This window comes from Scyliorhinus canicula, chromosome 1, assembly GCF_902713615.1.
Source record: "Scyliorhinus canicula chromosome 1, sScyCan1.1, whole genome shotgun sequence".
Classification (NCBI taxonomy): domain Eukaryota; kingdom Metazoa; phylum Chordata; class Chondrichthyes; order Carcharhiniformes; family Scyliorhinidae; genus Scyliorhinus; species Scyliorhinus canicula.
Window position 1 is genome coordinate 155794267 of NC_052146.1, and position 23463 is coordinate 155817729.

A 23463-nucleotide genomic window follows, 5' to 3' on the forward strand; every position below is an offset into this window, starting at 1 on the left:
AACCCGGCGGGGGGGTCGGAGAATCCCGCCCCACGTCTTTCGGGTTTTGTGGGAGGAAACCAGAGCACCCGGAGGAAACCCACGCAGATACAGGGAGATCGTGCAGACTCTGCACAGACAGTGACCCAACCGGGAATCGAACCTGGGACCCTGGCGCTGTGAAGTAACAGTGCTATCCACTGTGCTACAATGCTGCTCATTTTGTAATTTTAAGCTCCCATTTACACTGCTTACACCGTTGTCCATCTTGGTGCCATTGGCATAGATATGTAGCTTTCCATTTTGTTAACAAAGTTGTGAATAAATGTTGAAAGTAGTTGAGGCCTCAACACAGATCCCCATGGGACACCACAGGTTGGATTTAGTCAGCCTAACAGGGGTCTTGTCCACCCTTGTCAGCACCAGCAGGGAAGCCCAGTGGTAGCCAACGTCCCTTGAGTACTTAAGTAGTCACTATCAGGCCTTTCCAGGGATTCAGGACCCCAGGAGTGAAAGACCGACTCACCAAGAGGTTTTGAGCATTCAGAGGCTGGCAGCTAGCCATTGCTCGTCAGCGCCAGTGGGAGCAGTGGCAGCTGCTGGCAATGCACCCATCAGATGCTCAGGATGGATCGGGGGCCAAAGGTGAGTGAGAGCGGGATAATTTTAATATTAACAAAGCTCTTTGCAATTTGGTCACCATGATTCGGTGGGGGGGGTCAGGGAGCCCCTTTACGGGGCGGCCCCTCCACAGGGCGCCTTGTGACTGCTGCTGAACCTTGCAAACAGGGAGGACCTTAAAGCTTTACTGTAGCATTAACCCCGATCCACCATCGTCATCCACCCACCCAACCTTTAGTCTGCTACCAGGAGGTCGTTCCCAATGCCTCTGGGGATCTGGAGGTCAACTGGAACGTTCCAGTTAGCCTTTACCAATAGGTCTGACTAGGCCATTCGTCAGGTGAATCGGCTTGAGGGTGAGTGGCTCTGCTGTCCACCACCCGCCCTATAGGAAAATGATCCGGGAATGGGATGGGTCCAGGGAACAGGAGCCAGTCCGTGGTGTCAAATTCCGCACCCAACACCCTCTGTGCCCACCTCTATTGAGTCCTAAGGATTCATCCCTAATGGAAACAGACTCTGCCTGCTGAATAAATAGGCTTGGTTTGGTCCTGCCCACCTCATCTCGTTTTCTAGCACAACACGGTTGATATTAACTCCCACAATCAGCTGGAGCAAGCCAGGACGGGGATTCAAAATTGAAACTCAGGCAAGCCATCCCCAGTCGGCACCTGCCACCATTTTTACAGTGGCGGGTTTATAGCTTCCATATCTTGCCTGGGAGAGGTAGAACAGTTCATTTTAGTATTTCAAACCGGCTCCCACCGTGCAATTGGGAACCCGATTTTAAACCTAACAGAACTGAACAGGACTCCTGGGCCTTGGAATACCCTGCAGTGACATGCAGGCAAGAGAAACCCACTCTGGCAGTTTAGTGCATTCCGAATAGGCAAAACCTCAGCCTCGCTCTGCAGCTGCAATCGGTGACCTACCTCTAACCTCCAACCCCTGACCTTTCCCGATTGGCGGTGACCCTTTCCCAACATAAATTTGCACAGCTGTGGGGCGAGAATGGAAAGAGGAAAATCATGATGATGTCCGGCTGTTAAAATTGGCCAGTGAAATATAGTCAGTGTTGTAATGAAGGGAACCAGGCAGCCAATTGGCACACATCAAGCTCCCACAGACAGCAACGTGATAATGATCAGATAATGGCTGGGCTTTCTGACCCCCCCCCCCCCCAAAGCAACGGGATCTTCCTCTGGGGTTTCCTGTTGTTCACCACCACCACCACCACCACCAGGGAGCCCGCACAGGGGCTCGCCATCAGTGGCACCAGATGATCCTGTCAACGGGAACGCCCGGAAAATGCCACCCAATCTGTTTTAGTCATGTTGGTTAATGGATAATTTTTTAAAAATTCATTGACAGGATGAGAATGCCATTGGCTGGGCCAACATTTTCTGCCCATCCTTGTTGCCCTAGAGAAGACGGTAGTGAAGCCACCTTCTTGAACTACCACAGTCCCTGAGGTGTACGTACACCCACAGTGATGTTAGGGATGGGGCCTTTGACCTGCTCTTGTAGCCACAGTATTTATATGGCTCATCCAGTTTAGTTTCTGATCAACGGTAACCTCCAGGATATTGGCCAGGAGACCAGGGAGATCTCCCCTGCTCCACTTTAAAATATTGCTGTGGTTTTAAAAAATTATATTCGCTGTGAGAGTTTAAAATTTCATCCAAAATATCGCATCTCCAACAATGCCACACTCTACCAGGATTGCACTATCAGTGTCAACCCAGATTTTGTGGGCAGGTCTTTGGAGTGGAATTTGAGCACCTGATCTTCTGGCTGACGACGGGCGGGAGGGGATTTGGTTGGCGGGGGAGGGGGTGGTCAAGAGCACCACTCGCTGAGCTAGGGTCGTAAGTGTATCAATGCCTTCTGGTGCCAGGTGCAGCCCCTGAATTACTCAGACCATTGTGGCAAAAAAACCTCCACTGTTCCTTAGTTAATGTTTCCTCGGGGATCGGGTAATGATCTCCTCGCTGCTGGGAGTCAGCATTGCACAAGCCCATCAGCAGCAGCAATTCTCTCACCATCTCAGCCACCCAAGCCTAGTTGCCCTGTCACCAGTCAACTCGTGTTGCAACTTTAATCTGCAAGAAATTTCACAGGAACATCCAGGCCACTCTGTGTGGTCAGTTAGACATTCAGGAATGCAAATATATCAAGTCAATACTCCCCTCTTGCTCTGTCCTTTTCACTGTCTCCTGTCAAACACTGTTTTAGAAATTCCATATGAAAAGACAATATTCCAACTCATTAAAGTTCCTTAACTTTTCTTGACTGTAGGGCAGCACGGTGGCACAGTGGTTAGCATTGCTGCCTACGGCGCTGAGGACCCGGGTTCGAATCCCGGCCCTGGGTCACTGTCCGTGTGGAGTTTGCACATTCTCCCCGTGTCTGCGTGGGTTTCGCCCCCACAATCCAAAGATGTGCAGGGTAGGTGGATTGGCCACGCTAAATTGCCCCTTAATTGGAAAAAATAATTGGGTACACTAAATTTAAAAAAAAAAATGAAAAAAAACAAAACTTTTCTTGACTGTTAATGTATTTATTCTATGTAAAACCTGGCATAACTGAAGTAGTATGTGCAGTTATTTTTAAAAAAACAAAGAAATTCCATACATTACAGTGGTCACATTCCACAGAAACCCACAGAGGGATGTCAGCTTGTTTATTAAAAAACCGAATAACCCAAGTTGTATAATATATTGCCTGGTTCTGGGATCTGCGGTTCGCTTAACCATTTGGCATCTTTTTTAAAAAAAATATTTTTATTAGATTTTTTGTTTTATAAATTACATAATAAGTATATCTATACAAACCAAAGACAATTTACAGAATAAAGACATTAAAAGTAACATTAGCACAACCCCCCCCCCCCCCCCAAACAACTGACGGTGATCAGTTCCTTATAATAAACTATGAAAGGTTACCACAGTTGAATCCCTCGGCTGAACCCCTCACAGTGGACTTGACCTTCTCTAGGTACAAAAGCTCCATCAAGTCTCCCAACCATACTGAGATGCTGGGTAGAGACGCAGACCTCCACTCCTGTAGAACCCGCCTCCGGACAATCAACGAGGCGAAGGCAAGAACATCGATCCCGCAGCCCAAGCGAGTCCGACATCCCAAATGTGGCACTTACGGAGAGGGCTCCCATTCAATCTTCTAAATCAGTGGCATGATGCGAAAGAAGGAGAGCCAAAAGCTCACAAGCTTGGGACAAGTCCAGAACACTGCCCCGAGCTCATGGTGTTGGAGCGAACACTAACCAAAGGAGCCTTTTATAACACAACACGAACCATGGGCCCTACCCGAACCTCTCCAAAATCATAAAGAGGCACCTTCGTTCTGCTCTGTCGAATGCCTTTTCGGTGTCAGAAAATACGATCATCGCTGGATCAGGCCCGGCAGGGGGGTTAAGAACTACTTTTAACAATCACTGCAAATTAGAGGACGGTTGCCAATCGTTACAAATTCTGTCTGATCTTTGCCTATCACCTCAGGAAAGCAGGGCTTCAACCTGTCAACACCTTAGCCAATAACTTAGTGTCCACATTTAGCAATAAGAGAGGACGGTATGACCCACATTCGTGGGTTCCTTATCCTTTTTCAGTCGAAGGGGAATCGACGTCTACCCAAGTGTTGAGGGAAGAGAGCCCTGGGCCAAAGAGTCCTTAAACATTTCTACTAATAACAGAACCAACTGCGCAGCACACCTCTTATAAAACTCCACCGGGAACCCATTTGGCGCAGGGTCCTTACCTGTTTACATCCGCCCTATCGCTACCAAGACCTCCTCCGGAATCAATGGCATTTCCAACTTTTCGTGCCTTTCCTCCCCCACCACGGGGAACTCCAACATATCTGATTCTCCCACCCACTCCCCCCTCACCCCACCCTGTTGTGTTATGCTGCTTCGGATAACACAGGCTGCTACTTGATGCAGTCTTAACTAAAGGATGCTCCAGACTCTGAAATTAGTTCAACGTGTTTATTAAACTATTAACACAGTTCTCAAATGAGTTCAACTCTCTGCTAATTTAACTGTAGTAACTCAGTCTAACTGTACCAGCTCACAAGCCACGTGCTGGGGTGTGATGCTGCTGATCAACCCTGTCTGACTCTCTAGATGTCTGTCTGTGGAAAGAGGCAGGGTGTGAGTGCCTCATTTTTTTAATAGTGTTTATGTCATGCCCCCTTGTGGTGACGCCACCTCTGAGTGTCCTGACTGCCCATTGGTTGTGTCCTATTCTGAGTGTTCATTGGTTGCATGTTTGCATATCATGACACACCCAACCACCACATTTGGTGGCTCTGATCTGTAAAGCTTTGTATAGAAAGTTTCAAATGCTCTGCGAACTTTTTCCGGGATGGACACCAGCTCGCCACTCGACTCCCTAACCTGAATAATTTCCCAAGAAGCTGCCTGCTGCCTCAGCTGGTGAGCTAAAAGACTTTCTCCCCATATTCGTAAATACCCCTCTCGAATGCCGCAGCTGGCGTATCGCCTTACCCATTGACAACAAGTCAAACTGCCTGCAGCTTCTTCCTGCTTGTCAGGAGCTCCGAGGTTGGGTCTTTCGAGTACCTACGATGCACCTCCATAATAGGTAGATATAGGTAGAGAAATACAGCACAGAACAGGCCCTTCGGCCCACGATGTTGCGCCGAACTTTTGTCCTAGGTTAATCATAGAATTTTGGACAATTTTTCATGGCCAATCCACCCAACCTGAACATCTTTGGACTGTGGGAGGAAACCGGAGTACCCGAAGGAAACCCACACACACACGGGGAGGATGTGCAGACTCCACACAGACAGTGACCCAAGTCGAAATCGAACTTGGGACCCTGGAGCTGTGAAGCAATTGTGCTATCCACAATGCTACCGTGCTGCCCTTAAGAAGTTAACCTACACTCCATTATTCTACCCTAATCCAAGTACCTATCCAATAGCCGCTTGAAGGTCCCTAACTTTTCCGACTCAACTACTACCACAGGCAGTGCATTCCATGCCCCCACTACTCTCTGGGTAAAGAACCTACCTCTGACATCCCCTCTATATCTTCCACCATTTATCTTAAATTTATGTCCCCTTGTAATGGTGTGTCCCACCCGGGGAAAAAGTCTCTGACTGTCTACTCTATCTATTCCCCTGATCATCTTATAAACCTCTATCAAGTCGCCCCTCATCCTTCTCCGTTCTAATGAGAAAAGGCCTAGCATCCTCAACCTTTCCTCGTATGACCTACTCTCCATTCCAGGCAACATCCTGGTAAATCTCCTTTGCACCTTTTCCAAAGCTTCCACATCCTTCCTAAAATGAGGTGACCAGAACTGCACACAGTACTCCAAATGTGGCCTGACCAAGGTTTTGTACAGCTGCATCATCACCTCACGGCTCTTAAATTCAATCCCTCTGCTAATGAACGCTAGCACACCATAGGCCTTCTTCACAGCTCTATCCACTTGAGTGGCAACTTTCAAAGAACTATGAACATAGACCCCAAGATCTCTCTGCTCCTCCACATTGCCAAGAACCCTACCATTAACCCTGTATTCCGCATTCAGATTTGTCCTTCCAAAATGGACAACCTCACACTTGTCAGGGTTAAACTCCATCTGCCACTTCTCAGCCCAGCTCTGCATTCTATCTATGTCTCTTTGAAGCCGACAACAGCCCTCCTCACTATCCACAACTCCACCAATCTTCGTCCACTAGCTTCTGGGGCTCCTCTCTGGACCCCCTATCCACATGTGCATTATGTGATATAATCTCCCCTCTAATCATCGCCTTCAGGGCCTCCCACAAAATGGAGGGCAAGACCAATTCATTCCCATTAAATCCTACGTACTTGTTGATAGCTTTTGACATACGCCCACAGAGCCCCACGTCTGCCAATAAGCCCACATCCAGCCTCCACGTCGGGCCTACTTCCGATACTAACTCCACCAAATGCGGAGCATGGTCTCAAATGACTATAGCCATGTACTCTGCTTTCCTCACCCCAGGAAGAAGTGACCTTCCCATCACAAAAAAATATATCCTCGACTATACCTTATGCACTGGAGAAAAAAATGAGAATTCTTTCTCCCCACAGTGGATGAACAGGCCATGGATCAGCCTCCCGTGTCTCCTCCATTAACACCAATGTGCATTCGCCACCCCGAAGGAGCCAACAACCTTGGTTTAGAACAGTCAAGTCTTTGGTCTAACACAATTTAAATATGCCCCAGAATCAGCTGTGCATGTCCAAGTTTCATATTGAAGCCTACAGCTTCCTTGTAAATGCTACATTCTCCCAATTCGGGGCATATACATTTACCAGTGTCTCCAGCTTACCTGCCAGTGACTATCACATCTACCACCCTGATCCGCCACCACCTTATCCTCTGGAAAACAGACCCTGTTGTTAACTAAAATTGCCACCCTCAGAGCTCTACTATCGAAGCCCAAATGAAATACTTGGCTCACCCACTTCCTCCGGAGCCTGGGGTCTGTTCCCTCAACTTCAAGTGAGTCTCCTGCAAAAGCACCAATTCTTCAGGTGAGAGAAAACTCCCAACCTTTTCACCAGACCATTTATGTTCCAAGTCATGGGTCCAATCGGGGCCTCCCCCCCCCCCCCCCCCCCACCCCCCCCCAACCCTGAGGTCAGGCACTTGCACTGTGAAGAAATATCCAGTTCTTACGCCAAAAACCTACACCCAAGGCCCATCCAAAATTGCCACCAACCCCACCCATAAGGCGAGATAAAGAAAAACCCTTGGTTACCGTCAGATCTCTACCCCTCCACCGTCAGATCTCCTTCCCCCTCCCCAACCCCTCCTCCCCATGAACCTGCAAATTGCCTAACTGAGAACAATAATCCCTCCTCCCCAGCCCCCTTCCATTTAGCTTCTTGTACCATGTAAATATGCAGTCCACTACAATAACCGTTCCCAGTAATGCACACTATCCTATCCTCAGTCTACTCCTGCTCTGTGGTTACCCTGTCCCGACTCTGACCTCTCTCAAAATGCCACCCCTTGTATGCCCCTCTGCTCTGTTTTCAGGCTACTCCCCTCTCCTGTCCTCCATCTGCATCCTGCTCTGCCAGCACTCCATCTCCTGTCCTGCCCCTATATGGCCTGTCCCCTGTCCTGCATTTCTGTAGCATATCCAGTTTTGCACTATACCGGAGGTGATGGCCCTTATTTTTGTCCTTGCCAAGCTGTGAGATGTCAGTGCTGAGGAACAGAACATCTTATGTACCCAATGTTGCTATCAAGGACTCCTGGGTCATGTTTCACTCATTCCAGAGCAAAGTTCCCTGAAAAAAGCATTCTGATCCTACTGCAGCAGTAGTTTTTATTCTTCGCAGAGGCTATCTTCTGTCCTTTCTAGATGTTCCTTAGTTTCAAATGAACTGTGATTATGTGGGCAACATTTGACTCCTTTCACACTGGAGCCATGTATAATCGGTGACGAGCCCTTGTATTCCTCACTGAGACAACATGACAAATGACCCAAGGTCCATGACCAATTTTTGGAGAGCGTTCACAACATGATAAACTCAACTAAAAAAAGTCATGATCCAGTCACTAACAATAATAATAATCTTTATTCGTGTCACAATTAGGCTTACATTAACACTGCAATGAAGTTACTGTGAAAAGCCCGAGTCGCCACACTCCGGCATCTGTTCAGGTGCACTGAGGGAGAATTCAGAATGTCCAATTCAACTAACAGCACGTCTTTCGGGAAGTGTGGGAGGAAACCGGAGCACCCGGAAGAAACCCACACAGACACGGGGCGAACGTGCAGACTCTGCACAGACAGTGACCAAAGCGGGAATTGAACCTGGCGCTATGAAGCAACAGTGCTAACCACTGTGCTACCATGTCACCCTTGAACAATTCCTTAAACAAGTCTTCCAAACATGTGAGTTTTCCCTACAGACTGGCAGTGATGTGGTATGGATGGTTCCATTTCGGACAGATATGTAATGACTTTTTTCATTCTCTCGCATTGTTCAGGCAAATGGGGGGCGTTTTCCGTTCCCATTTTCGGTGGGTGAGAATTCCGGTGGGGGCGGATAATCCAACAGGATTCCCCAAAAGGCTTACACTAGTAAGATTTCCCGTTGAAATTTTACCCAACCCATCAATGATGTAACAGGGTTCCTGCCAGGAAAGATCGGGAACCCCATGACCATACATTGAAATATTAGCGGGCTTCTCCGCTGTATTATTCCCCAATGTAAGGAATTCCTAGGGCTTCCAACAGGTCTGCACCAAGAGGGATCTGGTGACTGGTCCCCACCTTTGCACTGACCCTGGCACTGCCCCCGGCACCCCCAGGGGGAAATATCTGAGGGCGGTACCAAGGGCAATGTCATGGAGGGGCTTAAATTGAGGCAGTTCGGGGAGGGGTTGTTCACTGGGGTGGGGTGGCTGTGTTCCATGGTGGAAGAGTTTCAGTGTTGGGGAGGGGGTGAAGAGAATCTTTTTAAAATTCTATTTCTTTCAAATCGGGGCCCCCTTTCATCTGCCAAGGGTGGAGGTTGTTGGAGAGAGCCTGGCAATCCAGCCAATTCCGCCCCTTTCATTATATTTTCAAAATGTTGAAAAATTTGGTTGGAAAAGCTGGTAAGGTAGCAGGGGGGCTGCCTTCCCCTTTTCCTGCCCAAGACAACACTTTGGGCGGACGTTAATGATTTTCTTTTCAATGTCTCTGATTAGGCCATTGGCCTCTATGGTGATGGTACATGACTCCCTCATTAAAATGCTCTCTTTTCATAACAAGACTTTGGACCGATTCAAGCTTTCCTCTGCTAACCTGGATACTCCCCAGTGTGAGAAGCAATGGAGATTTAATTAGTATCTGAAAGTATTTGGAGGACGTGGCCCAGACGGGTCAAAAGGTTCTCTCATAATAACTCTTTCCTGTTTTTTCAGCGCAGTCCCAGCCAATTTGTTTAATTGGGGCTTTGTGCTGGTCCGAGTTGCTGGATAATTATGTGTACAAAATACATGATGCAAGCCTTCTGGCTTTGCATCAGGGGGAGCTGAGATGGCAAAACCACCCCCCTCCGTCTCCCCACCTTTTATTAACAAATGCAAATTCTTAATTCGGTAAAACCGCCAGTCTCCTGATAGGGTGGCGAATCCTCCAGCATTTTTCTGGAGTTTCTAAAGGTGGGATTTTCCAGCCCCTGCCTCTGGTGGGATCTTCCACTCCTGCAGCAGTCGATGGACCTTTGGCTGGCACGCCACATCGCGCACACGGGAACCCATCGTGCCTGGGCCAGAAAAACTCAGCCGAAGACTGATCTCTGCTTTGGGAAAGGCAGGAGAAAGATGCCTGGAGTATTTAAAAATAATTTTTTTACATATGCTTTACTTGTTATGAAAATATTGGTGATGGGAAAAGTGACATTTACGTGACCGTCAAGGGTCAGGGAATTGAGGAATGTCAAGTCTGTTTGATATTCGATTGGCGTTAGAATCTGTACATGGCCAATGGTGCAGGAATGAGGGTGGGGCAGTTGGTGGCTGGTGTTATGTGATGAAACCTCCTGGCATCGATCTGCCAGAGTTGGCAATGACATTCTCAGGTGCCCATCTCAAGAGGATATACAACCCCCTTCAACCCCTCAATCACTGTGAGTTGAAATAAAAATATTATTAAAGGATTTGCTTATCATATTCCACCTCAATTCTTTGTAAACAAAACTGGTAATATTAGGTCAGACTCCATGCACAGGGCCACCTGGCTCAAATGGGATTTAAATCTTCCATAGTAATAACCAAATCAGATAGAGCACAAGGTCTCTCGGGTCAATCTCTTGTCTGTGTTGGGCTTTCATTTTTAAAAATAAATTTAAGAGTACCCAATTCATTTTTTCAATTAAGGGGCAATTTAGCGTGGCCAATTTAGCTTGCCCATCTTTGGGGTTGTGGAGGTGAAACCCAGCCAAACACGGGGAGAATGTGCAAGCTCCACGCGGTCAGTGACCCAGAGCCAAGATCGAACCTGGGACCTCGGTGCTGTGAGGCAGCAATGCTAACCACTGCGCCACCATGTTGCCCTTGTGTTGGGATTTCTGATCACTGTTATATTACAGAGACGTAATATATACATTACTCATTTGTCTTCTCGAGTTGTATTTAACTTGATGATAAACAGTCGAAATCTTCCAGTTGATGATGCTTTATTTATTGAGTACCAAAATAATATACTTGTGAGTTCTTTTACTTTAATACTTTGACTAGTAATAGAATTAATAATATTAGATTAAACTAACAATTAATATAATACAGTACACTCTGAGCTGACCACTTCTATACTCTCGCGGCACTACACACACACTAACACTAAGAAAGAGCGGGAAACTCTTTGGGCGGGATTCTCCAATCCCCCGGCAGAGTGTCCACGCCGTCGTAAACGCCATTGTGTTTTCCGACGGTGTGAATGGGACACTCCGACATCTAATTGTGGCCCCTACAGGGGGCCAACAGGGCGCTGGAGCGGTTCGCGCTGCTCCAGCTGCAGATCCCGACACGAACTGGGCTCCGCAGGATCCGTGCATGCGCAGTTGCACAGGCGCCAACGAGGACATGCGCAGTGGCCTCCTTCAACGCGCCGGCCCCAACGCAACATGGCGCAGGGCTACAGGGGCCGGCACGTAGGATAGGAGGCCCCCAACCACAGAGGCCAGCCCGCCGATCAGTGGGTCCCGATCGCGGGCCAGGCCGCATCGGAGGCCCCCCTCTCCCCCGCCACAGGCCACCACCTAACCCTTACACGCCGAGGTCCCGCCGGCCCACAGCTGGTTAGAACGGCGCCAGCGGGACTCAGCTGCTTTCCTACGGCCGCTCGGCCCATTCGGGCCGGAGAATCGGCGGGTCGGCCACGTACAGCGGCCCCCAACCGGTGCCCCGCCAAACATGCCAGTGCCAATGGAGCCGATTCCCCGCACTGCGGAGAAACGCGTGCCGGCGTCGGGGTGGCGAGGCCCGTTCGCGGGGATTCTCCGGCCTGGCGCGGGGCTGGGAGAATCCCGCCCCCTATATAGTTCCTGTTAGTGTTGCCATCTAGTGATCATCTGACTGGACTGACTGCATAGTAACTAATCATGCACGTACATGTACAGAGGTCACTACAATCACCAGCAGTGGTTGCTGAACGTGGGAACATCAAGGGAAGGAAAACACTGGCGGAAAATGTGCATATGGAGATTTTGAGTCGGTATTAGGTTTCATGGTGCTTACAGCCCCCCATGGTACAATAGTGCATTGACACTGAAGAATGAAGATTTTGACATCTTACAGTTGATACCAGTGTCCATGAAAGCGAATGTCACCTGAGGCACACTATCCTCCCCCCCCCCCCCCCCCCCGGTCACTGCAGCCTCCCACCCAACTTCTCATCATTTTTTTGGAAACTAACACCACCAGGCATTGAACTGATGATACCTGGTAAGTGTTAATGAACACACGACTACACTTTGACAACAAGCCCTTCTCGACTTCATTCTTTTCCCGCTCCCTACCCTGTTTCTCAGGAGGCTCAGTAGCAATTGTTTGATTTGGAAATCAAACCCCCCTGAATATTTTGTTGAGAGGTTAAAGACACAACGGGAAATATTTCCAACTTGGCTCTCCTGCCAAGAACGCTGCAGTTCATCATCCAGACCCAAAGCTCGGGAACTGGGAATTGCATTCCACAAGGACCGCTGGGCATTTACAGAAAATAGAAATAAATGAGTTGATTTAATATAAAACAGACCCTTGGTGACATGTGGTGTGTTTTTAGATATGGTAATGTATCTCTGTTATTGCAACAGCATTTTTCACAGCCAGTCAAGCACAGTGTCATTTGAATGCTGTGCTGTAAGTATATTTTACTGTTGAAGTTCTTCCCATTGAGTTTACAAAGATACTTCCTCAGGCAATTTTCTTTTCATTCATTCTTGGTGTTCGAAGTTATTGGCAATACCGTTGTTAATTGTCCTTCCTTACATTTTTCCAGCTGGGTGGTTAATTGCTTTGGAGAGAAGCTCAAAATCGACCAGGTTAGTTGGGGTTGGCATCATGTCTAAGCCCAATCAGATATGGACAGTTTTTTCCCCAAAAGTACATTGTGAACTAGTTGGGTCCTTGCAACTTCCTGGTCACTTTTCTTTTTACTGATTCAAGTATTTGGCACATTGGGGGTCAGTAAGCTCAGTTGGATGGATGGCTGGTTTGTGATGCGGAGAGTTTATAATAATAATAATAATCTTTATTGTCACAAGTAGGCTTACATTAACACTGCAATGAAGTTGCTGTGAGAAGACGCCAGTCACCATATTCCGCTGCCTGTTCGGGTACACAGAGGGAGAATTCAGAATGTCCAAATTAGCTAACAGCACGTCTTTCGGGACTTGTGGGAGGAAACCGTACGGAGCACCCGGAGGAAACCAAAGCAGGCACAGGGAGAACTTGCAGATTCCATACAGACAGTGACCCAAGCCGGGAATCGAACCTGGGGCCCTGGAGCTGTGAAGCAACAGTGATAACCACTGTGCTACCGTGCTGCCCATTGCTAACAACACGGGTTCAATTCCCTCACCGGCTGAAGCTATCAGCCTTCACCTTGCACCCCTCACCTGAGCTGTGGGGACCTTCAGGTTAAATCACCACAAGTCAGCTCCCCCATCTCAAAAAATGGGAGAGCAGTCTTTGGGCCTCGGGGACTGTGGCGGCATTTGCATTTGGCGCATAACTAATTGCAACATGTTGGCAGGATATATATCGGTGTTGGGCAACCTGAGGCCCAGGGGTCACATGCAGGTCATCAGGGTTCTGAGTGCGGCCTACTCAACATTTTGTTGTCTGTTGCCCATGCACAGGATTGTTAGATTCCACTGGTTTATGTCCGCAGATATTTTTTAACTCCTGGTATGACTGAAGTGATGGGCACATGAAGTGAGATGTGTGCTGATTTGTCACATTGACTTTGAGAACCGTGTATTCCCTCTGTGTCCAATTAAAACGTAAATATTTATTTTGTTTTTCCCATTGGAAGTTGATAGTTCTAACAATATATAAATGTTTAAGCATTTTCTGTAACTCATTGTGAAATATTCAACATGTATTCAATCTTATTCCTGGTGTCATGATTAGTGAACATGCCTGATTTCAAGCTTGTGGCCCTCTGAGATGACAGATGGCCACTCGTGTTGGCCACTCACCAGCCTAGCTTTCCGATCGCTGATGTACATTGTTCTGACCCTGTGCCCATATGAGGGGTATAACATGTGGGCTCATGGCACTGACCATTTGAGAAATTTCCCGCGTGCTCCAATGAATGGTCCCATGAATGGCTGGATCATCGGCAACCCGCTTTTCCCATCACTATCCTGAAGGATCCTGCAGCCTTTTAGGGGAGCCAGCCCTCTCCTGTTTATGGAGGACTGAGGTTTCCTTCCTTGGGGACTGTTATAACCCGCACAGGTCTTATGGGGTAGGGATGGTCCATTACCTCGTTGAGCTGTAGAATATGAGCTCCCCCGATAAGGGCGCAGGGGACTCGTAACAATATGCCTGTGTATAAATACAGTCAACCAGTCAGTCACCAACTAGAGAGGACCCAGGAGGGAGCTACTGGAGCTGTACATAATAGTTAGCATGTTAAATGAAAAAAGTTTTGTTGTCTCTACCAACTCAGTGTGGACTCTTCATTGCTCCTCGCAAAAGGGGCTTAACTAGGATCAACAAACCTCTTTGATTTCTTTTTAAATATTTGTTCATGTTGTGTGGGTGTTGCTGGCTATGCCACTGATGTCATATGTTGTAGGGACACCCACAGTGCAGTTAGGAAGGGAGTTCCAGGAGTGTGACCCAGTGCCAGGAAAGGAACGATGATATAGTTGCAAATCAGGATGGTGCATGGCTTTGAGGTGGTGATGTTCGTGAGATTGGTAGGTGCCGTCGAAGGACCCTTGGCGAGTTGCTGCAGTGCGTCTTGTAGATGATACACACAGCTGTCACTAAGCCTAGGATTATCTATGAATGTCCAGCAATTAAAGATTGATGTCAGGGACACAGAAAATTACAGAAAGTATTTAAACTATATTGGAAATGGGAAGAATGGCTGATCCACTGACAATTGAGAAACATCCAATTGGATAACAATTCTGTCTGCATTCTGATTGGCTTGGGAAGGCAGTAAGGATGGATATGTCGTGTGTGGCAGGATCATGAGATCGCATCGTTTGAATGTGGGAAGCCATGTCATAATAACTCCTGGAATATGTCCAACAAGATTGGGCAACCTGGAGGTTTATGTTGAGCAGTGAGGGTGAAGCATGGTCCTTTTGGGCATTGGGTTTGAATGTTTGAAGGGCAGAACATTGTGGGACTAACTCAGAAGTGGATTGATTTGACTGTCTCTGACTGAGGACCCTTTAGCGATGGTGCAGTGGCGTGTGGCCTCAGGTTCCCTGGTGCTTTCTCAGCTGAAGTTTCGAACCTGTGACAGCTGGTTGTCAGGAAGATGTGGGGTGGGGTGGGTGTGAATATGAGTAATGGGGAGCAGTGTGCCTGCTGTAGATAGACATCAGTTTGGACCGGGTGAGGTTTAAGCCTTTAATGCTGACTTTCAAATCTCTGTTAAGGTAATTCACAAAAGAACCAGAAGGAAAATTAGCAGAAATTCTTCACAAAGCAAGTTGTTACCATTTAGCAAGCACTGATAGGATAATGGAAGTAGATTCAATAGTAACTTTTAAAAGATCGGGTAAATATTTGGAATGAAAGGTATTTCAGGAGTTGAGGGAGAAGCAGGGAGGCGGTCTGAATTGGGCAACTCTTTCACAGAACCAGCACTGGAACAATGGGCTGAATAGCCTCCTTCTGTATTATGAGATTTATGATGAATGTAGGAATTTCAGATGTATTGTAGATGTATTGGGTGCAGTAAAGGTTAAAAGTCTGGGTTAGTGTGTGTATGACTGCTGCAGAAGTGTTTTTAAATATCCTGGTTTGAAAGACAGACTTTTTGGAGCCAGTGGGGCAATTAAAGCATAGTTTTTAAAAAAAATTTAGATTACCCAATTATTTTTTCCAATTAAGGGGTAATTTAGCGTGGCCAATCCACCTACTCTGCACATTTTTGGGTTGTGGGGGCGAAACCCACGCAGACACGGGGAGAATGTGCAAACTTCACACAGACAGTGACCCAGAGCCGGGATCGAACCTGGGACCTCAGCGCCGTGAGGCGGTTGTGCTAACCACCTGGCCACCGTGCTGCCCAATTAAAGCATAGTTAAAGTTTGGGCTAACGGGACTTCCGGTGGCGGTGATGTGCTGAGCAGACGCACATCAGGTCGCTCTCCTCCCAATCGGACCCACAATAACGAAATTTCTAGGACTTTTGGCTCAAAAAGACACCCAAAACTCCTCTAAACCCAGAAGATATTAATGGCGAAGCAGTAAAAGAGGAAGATGCCAGCAAACGGTAGCTCATAGGGCCGGCGAGAAGGCAGAAACGGCGGAAAGGCCGTATCGGAGAAGACGATACGTCATGGTCAGCGGCGTCCTGGAAGGGGCACCAGTAGTCCTGGTAAATATATACGCTCCCAATGGGACGACATAGACTTTATAAACAAGACCATGGCGGAAATTCCCTGACATTGACACGCACCGACTGGTTATGTGGAGCGATTGTGTACAGGACCCGCTGACCGACCGATCAAACCACAGAACGGGGGAAAAAAACAGGCATGGCTTAGGAACTGGGAACATTTATGGAGCAGATGGGGGTGGTGGACCTGTGGAGATTTCTACACCTGGGAGAAAAGGAATTTTTGTTCTTCTCACAGGGGCACAAATTATACACCCGTATCGACTTCTTTACAGTGGAGAAATCGGTACTTCCAGGAATCACAGGAGTGGAATACTCCGGCAATAGTTATCTCCGACCATGCTCCACACTACGTGGATGTGAGTTTGGAGACGGGTTGTGCCCAGCCCCACACACAGGCTGGACACGGACCCCGTGGCTGACAAGGCCTTCTGCCAGAAAACATCACAGGCCATAGGCGACTAAGTAACAACCGGAACGGGGAGGTCTCACCCTCCACGTTCTGGGAGGCACTGACGGCTGTGATCAGAGGGGAAATCATAGCCTACAAGGCAAGCAGAGATAGGGAAGAGAGGGAGGCCAGGCAACCATTGATTGACTCCATCCTGGAGGTTGACAGAAAATACTCCGAGGCCCCGACCATAGAGTTGCTGGCGGAGAGGAAAAAGCCACAAATGTACCTTAACCTGCTATCCACTAGGAAAGCAGTGTACCAACTCCGCCAGGCACGGGGTCTTCTACGAACACAGAGAAAAGGCTGGCTGCCTATTGGCTCACCAGCTGAGAAAGCAGGCAGCCACGAGGGAAATAGCGCAGGTAAAAGACAGCAGAGGAAGACTGGTAGCGAAACAAAAAGAGGTTAACCAAGAATTCGAGACCTTCTACCGAGGGCTGTACACCTCCGAGCCCCCCCCAGGCGGGGACGTGGGGATGAAACAGTTCCTCGATGGACTGGAACTACCAGTTGTGGGTAAGGATAGATGGGGGGAACTGGAAACACTAATAGACCTGGGAGAAATCATGGAGAGCAGCAGCTCTGTGCAGGTGGGAAAGGCATTGGGACCAGACGGATTCCCGGGGGACTTCTATAAAAGAATTTGCACCAATCTTGGCCCCACACTTAAGGGACATGTTCGCGGACTCACTGGCAAGGGGCACTTTGCCTCCTACATTAGCGCAGGCCAGAATTTCATTGATATCCAAAAAGGATAAAGACCTGACGGAATGTGGATCATATAGGCCCATTTCGCTGCTAAATGTGGATGCAAAAATACTCGCAAAGTTCCTGGCCAAAAGGCTGGAGAAATGTGTACTGGAGGTGGTCGCTGAGGCCCAAACTTGCTTGGTCAAACAACTGCGCAAATTCAAATAGACAATTGTTTGCAACAAACTACCCAGCCTTCAGGAGAACAGCGACCATGACACCACACAACCCTGCCATGGCAACCTCTGCAAGACGTGCCAGATCATCGACATGGGTACCACCATTACACGTGAAAACACCACCCACCTGGTATGCGGTACATACTCGTGCGACTCGGCCAACATTGTCTCCCTCATACGCTGCAGGAAAGGATGTCCCGAGGCGTGGGACATTGGTGAGGCCGTGCAGACTCTGCGGCATGAACGGACATCGTGCGACAATCGTCAGGCAGGAATGTTCCCTTCCAGTCGGGGAACGCTACAGCAGTCAAGGCATTCAGCCTCTGGTCTCCGGGTAAGCGTTCTCCAAGGTGGCCTTCAGGCGAGCGAAAACGCAGAATCGCCGAGCAGAAACTGATAGCCAAGTTCCGCACACATGAGCACGGCCTTAACCAGGAACTTGGATTAATGTTGCATTACATTCATCCCCCCACCATCTGGCCTGGGCTTGCAAAATCCTACCAACTGTCCTGGCTTGAGATAATTCACACCTCTTTAACCCGTGATTATCCCTCTCTTCAGTTGCTCTGTCTGGACCAGTAAAGACTTAATTACCTGCAAAGGCTCCCATTCAAAGTACCATCTTGCATCATTGACTTTGTCTATATATGTGTTTCTGAAACCCACCTCTTCATTCACCTGAGGAAGGAGCTGTGCTCTGAAAGTTAGTGATTCAAAACAAACTTGTTGGACTTTAACCTGGTGTTGTAAGACTTCTTATTGTGCCCAACCCAGTCCAACGCCGGCATCTCCACATCATTAAGATTATGTCGTTAATGGGAGAAGCCGGGGGTTGAAGTACTCAGGTGTTGAGGGTCAGTTTTAGTTTGTGGCTGGAAGGCAAGCTGAGTAGTTTCTGAAGAAATACAGCCAGAGATTCTGCATTGTTCTGTCAGGGTTCAGGTCTATATTTTCAAACACTCTCAAAAGACATCTCGGCACAGCAAATATTCCTGAGTGCTAACTGTATTGAAAAGTGGATTTGGACCTGAGATGGTTTTGTTGTTTGAGTGAGAATAAAGATAGCAGTTAAGGGTTATTGTGTCACTGTATTGATTAGCATTGTGTATGGGGTAATTGGAAGCTTTATGTGTGATGTTAAAGACATTTTAATACTGTGTTTTAATAAAGTTTGTTTCAATCTACCATGTCCTTATTTTATCTGAAAGCACTCCTGGAGCGAGGTATTGTTTCCTCACTGTCTTACAAAATTAAAATAAAATATTGGGGTTTCTGTCCATTAACCTAGCTACTGTTGAGGTCTGGTCCAGGATCAGAGTCGATTCTGTGATGAGCTGTTTTCTTTGTCTTTCAGAGTTTGGACACTGGAGGAAAGAAACAATTGGATAAAGCAATGCCAACACCACATCGCACTGTTTGGTGTGTTGTTTCTGCCCTTTAGTTTATTGGATAATGCGAATGAATCATCAGCAACACTCTCCTGCTTGAATTCCTCCACCATAGTTTACTGAATCCAGCATTCCAGTGAGTAATCTCATCTATTCTTTTCAATTTTGAAAGGGACAGCATTTGTTGAAAAGGTTCCATTAATCTCTCTGGAGGTCATGGTGGGTGATTGCATCATGTCACTGTGCTGCTGACTCCCATGGACTGCGACGTTCCTTGCTTTGAGTTGTGGTCTGGACAGTGTAGATGCAAGTCGCTGTTGTAATGGCAAGCATACGGAGAATTCTTCAGTGAGAATATGTCATGTCCAGCAGCAGCTCTCCCCCCCCCCCCCCCCCCCCCCCCCCATTTTCCTTGCCCTCATCCAAGCCCACCATCACAAAGGCAGGAATATTCAGCCCTAAGTGTTCAAGTCAGCTGTGTGCGGGGCATGCAGGAACCTGGTGGTGAAATTACTGCTCCTGTCCCTCTGTGGTGGAGGTGACAGGCAGTGAACTACCATCTTGATTCAAGAGCAAAGGAAAGTAGCTCATTCTGTGTCCAGAGTTACTGAAGTGCATTCTGTCAATGATGCAAACTACAGTCTCAGTATACTGGGGGGGTGGAGTGTTGTAGCTAGGTACTGAGCCCAGCAGCAATGGCATCATCCATGTGAACTCTTTCCTGGATTCTGACGCCCCATCTATGCAGACAAGAGGAACGTGTTCCATCAGAATCCTGACTTGAGCCTTCCAGGTGATGGAAGGGTTGTGAGGGAGCTCAAAGTGGACTATACCTTGCAGAATATTCACCCTCAGCTGCACTGTCAATATAGTTGCTGGCCCTGTTAATGTTCCTGCATAACTGTGATGAGCGAAAACCCTGGATTATATTTTGTCCTTACCTATTCCAGCTTTTACGTCGCCCTGGGCTAGGTCGTGATCAATTCCAGCCCCCCTTGACCACAGTCACAACACAATTGAATTAACCAATAATTGTTAGGAAAATACACCAAGCCTTTGGCCTTTGGCTGACCAATAATTATTAGTTTAATTAAACCAGGATTGTAAATTTAAACACAATTGCTTTTTATTAATAACAAGAACTATAATGAAATATGGAGCAAATACAACTGGTTAATTATTATATAATTCCTAATTCCCACTTTAACTTGCTACCACCCTGTACACACACACACACACAGAAGACAGAGCAACACAGAGGGGAGTAAAGAGGGCTGTAAAGAAAACTGATAAATAAAAGTACAAGATAAGCATCTTTGTTTCAGATAGTTGGCTTTAGCACACTGTCCTTTAAACCAGGCTTTCAAGTCAAGACTCCTACTTTCCAGTCTGCAATGGTTTTCAATGTAGATTCATTCAGGTCTCTACAGTTTCAGAAATACAGCAACTCACAGCATTTATGGAGAAAACATAAGGGAAAGAGAGGAGATCTTTCCCCTAAGTTTCCAGGGTTCAAACTGAACTTCCCCAAGCTCTCTGAAAATCATCCTACTCAGGTAGGGCCCAATCACCACCTATTACCGGGCAGAATACGGCCTTTTGGCCAGTTCATTGGTCAGCCAACCAATCGCATTGAGTCCCACCCCATCTCTCAGCTGCCACAAAGTCTAAGTTCTCCTGTTTGAAAAACCGGCACCATACGCCATGTTGCAACTTTTTGAATTTCTCACTCTCTCTGCTGGTTGACTTAAAGATACAGGTCCATTAAGCATCCATGGATCAAAAATGATAATGGCAAAAATAAAGAGAGGGAAAATAAGGGAATCAACAGGAAGGGCCCTTATCCAACCCACTGAGACCAATTATAGTTCTGCCTCCCCACCCAACTAGTTCACTACAGAGAGCAATTCAATGCTGGGACCTTACTGATCTGTCTGGTTAAGGACATCTCCCTTAAGACAACCAGCTTCATCTATTTTACATGTAGATAAGTTTAACTGAGAAAAATCTAGGTTGGTTGTTAATTAAGCACACAGGGCAACTTACAGTAACTTCATTGCAGTTCTAATGTAAGCCCACTTGTGTGGGTTTCCTCCGGGTGCTCCGGTTTCCTCCCACATGTCCTGAAAGACGTGCTGTTAGGTAATTCGGACATTCTCAATTCTCCCTCCATGTACCCAAACAGGCGCTCCCGGAGTGTGTCGACTACGGGCTTTTCACAGTAACTTCATTGCAGTGCTAATGTAAGATTATTATTATTATGCACAAATGAAGGGCACTGTTTAATTAAATACTTTGATCACGTATAAATAGGGGACCACTAGGACACTGGGTGCTGAAGAAGAGGTTTGAGATAAAACAAAGTTTTTAAAAAAAAACTTTCGGTAAAAAAAAGCTCTGTGTTTTTGTTATTGACTTCACCGACTAGCTTGGATTCCGTTATCACCATTGACCAGTTAGATACTTCAATACAGTCGCCTTTGGGATGTCTCTCTTAAGGGGTTGAAAAGCTGAAACATTCTCCAATCTCTTCCCTCCCACAGCTTGAATCTTTGACACCAAAAGTCAACTTCCCTCTTCTTTCTTTCCAGACCTTGAATGGCTTCCCTGTGTCCTGGTGAGCAGACAGTATGGCGATAGCAAACTGATAGCTTAATCACAAGCCCCCCTAAGCTGTGCTCCACTGCTTTGACTGTGTAATTCCACATGCTGGAGGCATTCTTGATTGTTGCTTTGCATTTTTGAGACATTTTTAGCATTGCATCCATTAAGACTTCTAAATCTTTTATGACTTCTTCAACTAAGTCAACCACTATTTACGGTGTACATGTGTTGTCTGGTTTCCTCTTCCTGTGTGCAGTGGTTTGCATTAAATAGCATCTGTTGTCCTGACCGTTTAGAAGTTTTTTTTTCTGACCAATTATGTAATTGGTGCCAACAGCCAGTAAAGTCACAATACTGGATATAGTCCAAAATCTCCCGCAGGCCACCCCATGTTTCTCAGCTGTTTTTATTCATATTTCTCTGATATCAGTTCCAGAAATATACTCCAAATACAAATGTATCACAGAGGATTATTGATGATTCAAACAGACCAACCAAACACACATGTTGATTCAACGTGTTGCTCTAATAGACTTCCCTCACATCCAATTATTCACTGTAGAATTTAAAACAAAAATATAAGTGCATGTTTCTTCTCCTGATATCAGATTTTTTTAAAAAAAGCGCAGTTATTTTTAAACGATGCCTTATTTAATCTCCAAATTGCACGAACAAGAAAATGTCCTGTGCTCGGAAGCCATGTTTGTTTAGTTTGTTAACCTCCAGCAGTCCCCACTGCTCGGCAGTTGCTAAGCCTTGGCTCTTGGCAATCTGCTCCTATTCCCAGTGCGTGCAGACAAGAAAAGAATTAACCCTAAGATTCATAGTGAGACTACTAGTGGTGATCCTTGTTAAACAGGCTGGTGAGCAGATAAGTGGGTAACCGTACAGCCTCATGGAAGGACATTTACTTTTTCCGTTAGCGGTAACAGGAGAAAATCGCAGGCTGAATATTGTGACGTACACCTTTGACAAGAGTCCAGGAATCGTGTAAAGGAATTCTTATCTCACACATCTGTAATTAAAACGGTAGGTTTTTAAAAACAACCGTTGTAAAATCTCAGCCTCAGTTCCACAATTGTTTTATTTGGAAAAAAATTATAAATGGAAGTCTTAACATTCTAAACATTGCTGCAGAATATTCCACACAAAGACACTCAATATTAATGGCCAAATCTCAAGCTTGCAGGGTGAATCCCCACGGCGAGTGGGAAAGTGATGATATAATGATGAAGTGAAGTCGGAAGCTAATACAAACACACTTGCACAAGCACATGCGCACACGCACATACATACACTAACATTCAGTTACTCAACTGCACATTCATAAAGATATAAAAACATTCACATACAGCTGTTTACACACAGCTGCAGATATACTTGCTCAAACAAGCAGATATGTACACATAGGCACACAAACATGGAAACACACAGGCAAACTGATAGAGACACATAAAAATATACAGATATAACTATACAGATGCGAACACACAAAGGTACACAGATGCAGCTACACGCACACATACGTGCAAATACATACTCATATACAAAAGCATGCAGATATGCACAAATATGTATATACTCACACAAATCTCTACACTGTTACATACACAGAGACACCGCTACACGCACGCAACCTAAGTCAACCTGGTTCTAAGTTCAGCATGTTCATGTTGTGGTGATATCATGGTTGTGTTGTAATTCACCGACTAACCACAAGGAGTCTCATTAGTATATAAGTGAATGTTAGAGTCAGGCGACCTCAGACTGACTAGGGAGCTGGGAGAGAGATTGCTTGTGCATGTTCATACTATTATTCATCTGATATTTTGTACATATTTGACCCATAGCTAATGTTAAT

The 23463-nt window shown here is 46.7% G+C and overlaps 1 protein-coding gene across 10 annotated transcripts in view; it reads left to right on the forward strand.

Moving 5' to 3' along the window:
* The window catches only part of eva1ba (eva-1 homolog Ba (C. elegans)), a 111015-nt gene that overhangs the window by 72915 nt on the left and 14637 nt on the right, over positions 1 to 23463 (forward strand). For 8 of the 10 annotated variants that reach the window (XM_038801470.1, XM_038801479.1, XM_038801516.1 and 5 more), the window contains one exon: positions 18965 to 19134. The gene's annotated coding sequence lies outside the window, so the exon portion shown is untranslated. Of the gene's footprint in view, positions 1 to 18964; positions 19135 to 22525; positions 22632 to 23463 lie in introns of all 10 variants that reach the window. The other 2 variants (XM_038801508.1, XM_038801489.1) reach the window with 1 other exon arrangement.